The sequence below is a fragment of the Trachypithecus francoisi genome, unplaced genomic scaffold (genome assembly GCF_009764315.1).
Source record: "Trachypithecus francoisi isolate TF-2019V2 unplaced genomic scaffold, Tfra_2.0 Lachesis_group6, whole genome shotgun sequence".
Lineage (NCBI taxonomy): Eukaryota > Metazoa > Chordata > Mammalia > Primates > Cercopithecidae > Trachypithecus > Trachypithecus francoisi.
The window spans coordinates 46,058,670-46,064,460 of NW_022681471.1; the positions used below are offsets into that span (position 1 = coordinate 46,058,670).

Consider the following 5,791-nt stretch of genomic DNA (forward strand, 5'->3'; position numbering starts at 1 on the left):
GAGGCCTGGGACCTCATGATAACTGGTTTTTTCAGCTTGTAGAAGAGGAGGAGGAGCTGGGAGAGGAGGCGGAGCTGGGAGAGGAGGAGGACGAGGAGGAAGAAGAATTTGAGGAGGAAAAGGAGGAGGAGGAATTTGAGGAGGAGGAGGAGGGTGAAGAAGAGAAGGAAGAAGAAGGAGAGGAGGAGGACTATGAAGAAGAGGAACAGGATGAAGACAAAGAGGAGGACGAGGAGGAGGCTGAGGATGAGGACAAGGAGGAGAAGGAAAAGGACAGCAAAGAGGATGCAGAAATTGCTTGTGGCGCCTGTGAGTTCCCATGGTGATGTTTCAGTCCCTATTCCGGGATCTGGTCCATTTCTTTCTATATTGTATTTATTATTAATATAAAGACCATATCCTGGTCTGGCCCCATGCAGACTGCGTGTTGTTTCCAGGAACATGAGGACCCGGGAGAGACACTTGCGCCAGGGGAGTGGGAGGATCCAGGAGTGGGAGGATCTAGGAGCAGGAGGACCCGGGAGCGGGAGGACCTGGGAACAGGAGCATCCTGGAGTGGGAGCACCCGGGAGTGGGAGGACCCAGAAGTGGGAGCGGAGGTCTGGAATGGCGTGTATCCGGCAGAAGGAGCCTTGCCCCGGGAATCCAGAGGAAGCTGCAGAGGTTGCCTCATTCCTGCAGGCAGAGGAAGCAGAGGGGAGGTGGAGGTCTGGGAGAGTGAGGTGCTGGCTGATGCCTCCAAGTCCTGGGAGAATGGGGTCTGTGCAGCGTAGGTGGCTGAGACCTGAGAGTGGCAGCAAAGTCCTGGGGGTCCCTTGCAACTTCTGTTGGCACAGCTGGCTTAGTTGCTCAGAGCCTACCTGCCGTTGTTCAGCAGCGGGTCAATGCTGTCAGAAAACTTCAGGCAGCATATGCACAACTAGAAGCTCAAGTCTATAAAGGTCTTTACGGTCTTGAAAAAGAAAATGTGCTTCCTTTTACCAACCTCTGTTTGATAAAATATCTGAGATTATCAGTGTAACGTATGAGCCCATAGAAAGTGAATGTCAGTGGGAAGTAGGTGATCAGGAAGGGAGGACCTTGGGAGGAAATGGAAAGAGCATGAAAACAAAGGGCAAATAGATGGCATACCTCACTTTAGGTTGACAGCTTTTAAAAATGTAAGGATTTTTGGTAGGATGATCCCAGAAAATGATGAACTTGTACTAGAGCACTTGAAAGACATGAAAATAAATCTTTCAGGGATTGAGAAACCAATGAGCTTCACCACAAAATTTAAATTATAGAAATATTTTTCAATGAAGTTCTGACAAAACCATACCAAATATTATCAGACCTAGATGATTCCGATCTCTTCTCCCAAGGGCTAGAAATAATCAGCAGCACAGGTTATGAAATCTGTTGGAAAGAGGGGAAAAATATTATGGTGAAAAATATCAAGAAGCAAAAATGTGAGGGTCATGGAAGTGTTGTACTTACCAGTAGGAACATTCTCAGCTATTCTTTTTCCCCTACATATTTCTATTCCCCAGGTTCTGCTGAGCATAGAGTATGGGATACGGCTACTGAGTATAAACTGGAGTACTTTTTTGGAGAAAGTCTCCCAATGTCTGTATTACCCTTCTCTAAAGAAGCAACTGGATATAAGTATGAAAATTCTGATGAAGAGGCTCAAGAAGCTGGAGGCAAGAAGAGAGAGAAGAGGATGAAAATGAAGAACTGGAAGAAGGACTAGAAAAGGATCTGGACTCAGCAGAGGACAGCACCTTCAAAAAATCCAGGTATTCATATATAGTCTTGAGTATTAGCTAACCACTTCTGACATACACCTTTTACTAGCAGTGTTATGTTTTTAATTTTTCTCTGTAAACTAAGTAAGCAAAATATTGGTAAAATTTTAAAAAGTTTAATGCTAATAATGTATTTTCATATTAGATAAATAGAAGGCAATATGTTCGGAAATGTATTTCATTCATAGCTACAAGTCCTTTATCTTGTAGCTCTAAGATTGCTACAGATGGGAAATCTATTAGACCCAGTAGTGGAGATCGATATTTGTTTACAGAAAGGTCACAAGAAGAAGGAGCAGCAAAGTGGCTGGGCCATGCACTAGTTTGACCTTAATCGCTCGACCACAGAAATGTAGTCTCTTGTACTGATAATGTCTTTGAGAAGGTTGACTAGTATACTTACAAAGTAGTAAAAAGTTAAGGATTTCAAGTGAGACCACACTTTGTGTTACTACATAAATATTAGTTCTGTTTATATCTTTTTATTTCATATGACATTCAAAAGAACAGAAATTAGTTATCATTTATCGCTGAATTGGTAATTAAGTCTTAGCATATATTTTCTTTATTGCCTTTCACTCTCTTTCTGAATTTCTTATCTGTGGATGTCTGATAACAGCCTCATTCTCATATGGAAACTGAGGGTCTGGAATATATATGGTTTGTGTAAAGAGAACAGACTTTTAAGGTGGAAAGATTTATGGAATTCATAAAGTGACCTCTCAAGAAAAGAACAAGCATTGCTAGTTGTGAACAAGAGGGCAACAAGGTTAATATGATCTGATCATTGAAACCATTGAATGTATGAGCATCCTAACATCCAAGGGTCTGTGTTACAAGAGGAAAATGTTTTGTTTTCTCCTTATTGAGACAACAGATGTACACAGGGTTGACTCATAGATTTAGAACGCTATTAGTGCATGTTAATGTTGTACAAATGTTAATTGTTTCTTATTTCATCTTATAGCTTGGAGGCGGAGAAAGAAATAGATGGAGAAATAAGAAATTAATTTCCTCTTCATGAATGTTCTAGTTTTCAGTAGCTCAAACAACTGGTTTTGTTAAAGTTCATTACACAAAAGTGATGTCAACTGATATCTGACTTTACTCTTACATTTTACGCATACGTTTGACAGCATTTGTTCATGTTAAAAAATAAAAGCTTGTTTGAAATGAGTACTTTGCAGATTATTTTTTACAAAAATAATACTGACTGAAATTTATCTTTGTATCTTTTTGTTTTGGTTTAGCATATTATCATTAAGATAAGTCTTTCAACTATTTGGGAAGCCTTTTAAAAATTCTGTTATTGCAGCCCAAAATAAAATACAAAGCTATAAACAATTTGTGTAACGACAGAGGTAGAGGTCTAGTCTCTACTAACTTTCATTGAAAGAATCAGATGAATGACCCAGCCTGTCTGGAGATCACGTAGTACTAGTGGATATTGACTGGCAGCATCAGCTGGAAAGTTATTAGAAATGCAAATTCTCAGGCCCTACTCCAGACCTACTGAATCAGAGATTCTGAAGGTAGACTGACAATCAGGGTTTTATAAGTCTTCCATGTCTTCAGGTGCTCCTGAACACACTGAAGTTTGAGAGCCACTGGTTTAGAGCAATGGAGGAAAACAAACTTCACCTACAGTAGGACCAGCCTTAATTCTCTAACTTGGTATGGTTGCAGGTAAACTGAACAGCACAGTAAAGTATGGACTGGGAAAGAGACTAAAATTCTCAGGGGCCTGAGACCAAAGAGTGCCTGGAGGAATGTGTTTGTTTCCTAGGGCTACCATAATGAATTGCCACAAACAGAGTGGCTTAAAACAAAGAAATTTGTTGCCTCAGTTCTGTAGTTTAGAAGTTTGAAATCAAGGTGATAGCAGGGTTAGTTCCTTCTGGAGGCTGTGATGGAGAATCTATTCCATGCCTCTCTCCTAGCTTCTGCCATCAATTTTTAGTATCTTTTGGCTTGCAAATACGTCACTCTAATCTCTTCTTCCGTCTTAACAGACACTGTGTTTTCCCGTGTCTCTGTCTTTGGTTATCTTCTTTTTAAGGACACCGGTCATGGATTAATGGTTCACCTAATCCAGTATGACCTCCTTAAATTGATTACATCTGCAAATATGATATTTTCAAATAAGGTCACATTCACAGGTTCTTGGGATTAGGACTTCAACATATCTCTTGGAAGGACCCAATTCAACTTAAAACAAGAAGCAAAGATTGGGTGGTGGCAGTGAAAATGGGTAAGGGGAAAAAAAAAAACCAGTTCCAGAAGGATATAAGCATTATACCATGCTATGAAGTCTAAAAACATGTAAAACACTCACTGTAATGACTGTGGTTTGTATGATATTTACAGTAAAAGGCATACATGTCAGTGATGCACACAGATGTAACATGCAGATACGTATATATGAGAATGATAAGCACCTTAAGAGAGTGATTAGATCTTGTGGAGAAAAAGGGACAGTTTAATTGGGGAGAGTTATAAGGTGGACTTCACCTCTATTTGTAATATGTTTCTGAAGTTGGGTGGGTGGGTTCACAGATGTAGGTATTCCCGTACCTTTGTGTAGGTCTGAACGATTTCTCAAAAACAGCAACAACAACAACAAAAACACTTAAAAGAGGAAACGGGCCTATTATCTGGAATCTGTTTAAGGAAAAAAATGAAGTTTGAGTTGACCAGAGTAGAGTGTCAGAGAAGGGGAGGGTCAGGGGTTTTAAGGTAGAAGGCCTTGTTTCTACATTTAGTTAAGACTGCCTGGATGCTTGCTAATTGGCATCAATATCATTATATACTATGGCAGCATATCTCATATTCTGGTGTATATTAACATTACTTATATATGTATATCTATTCCCCTCCACTCCTTAGAGGGTGGACATCTGAATGTTTGGGACTTTAAAAGATTTTATTTATCTATTTCTCCTAAAATACATAGCACTGTGTTTTCTTTTTAGTAGGTGTCTAAAAAGAGTCTGTTAAAACAAAGTCAACATAATGCATCCACAATCCATTTGTGTCACTACTGTTGACATTTAACAATGTATTATCACGTAGTAACACACAATGTTTCCTATGGCTATAACCAAAAAAGGCACAAGGCCTTTTGTCACCATTGTTTAAAATGAATGGGCAGTCCAGGTCAGAATTATCCAGGCCGTGTCATTTGAAGGGCCTTAAGTTGGCTCTGATTGGTCCATGGCATGTTGGTGAACTGTCTTTCTATCTCTCTATCTATCTACAAAATACCCTGTGCTCTAAAAATTTTATTGGGTGCTGTGGATTGAGTATGTCCCCCTCCAAAACCAGGTGTTGCCAATATAATGGTATTAAGAGATGGAGCCTTTATAATGTGATTAGACCATGAGGGTTCCTCTTTCATGAATGGGAGTAGGTGCCCTTACAAGGGGCTTGATGTACAGAGTTGGTTTTCTCTTGCCCTTCTGTCTTCTGCCATGTGAAGACATAGCAAGAAAGCCCTCACTAGGTTCTGGCATCTTGGTCTTGAACATTGCAGCCTCCAGAACTGTGAAAAAATAATTTCTGTTTTTTATAAATTACCCAGTCTCAGTTTTTCTGTAATGGCAGTGCAAAATGGACTGACATGGGAATTTACTCCATTAGACAAAAGGCATGTATACAACTCTCTTAGATAAGCTCATTTGGCTTTGGGCATCTCCTGAGACTGCTTAGGGACAACACTCATAATCCTCTTAGATGGAATATTGTTTTTCTGAGGTGCTTCTCCACTTCTTTTTAGGCCTTAATAATGGATTTTATAATTGCATTACTGGCTTCATCTTTATACCATATTTTCCTGGAAAGATTCTGGATTTGATCTTTGCTTAGATGCCCTTTCTTAAGTTTAGCATTATTTTCCATCTGGAGACACTGGGAGTTTTGAAAGCAGCAAATTATATCTCCATTTTGTTTAAGCTCAGGTCTGTCCCTTAACTTTCTCTTCTTACATTTTGCTATAAACAGCA

At 39.7% G+C, this 5,791-nt stretch overlaps 1 long non-coding RNA gene across 1 annotated transcript; it reads left to right on the plus strand.

Annotated features, from left to right (window-relative positions):
- Nucleotides 1-221: 221 nt before the first annotated feature.
- On the plus strand, nucleotides 222-3,413 carry LOC117078201. Its single transcript, XR_004434946.1, has 3 exons — nucleotides 222-309; nucleotides 1,533-1,781; nucleotides 2,758-3,413. It is a non-coding gene; the product is annotated as an uncharacterized LOC117078201 (long non-coding RNA).
- The last annotated feature ends 2,378 nt before the right edge of the window (nucleotides 3,414-5,791 follow it).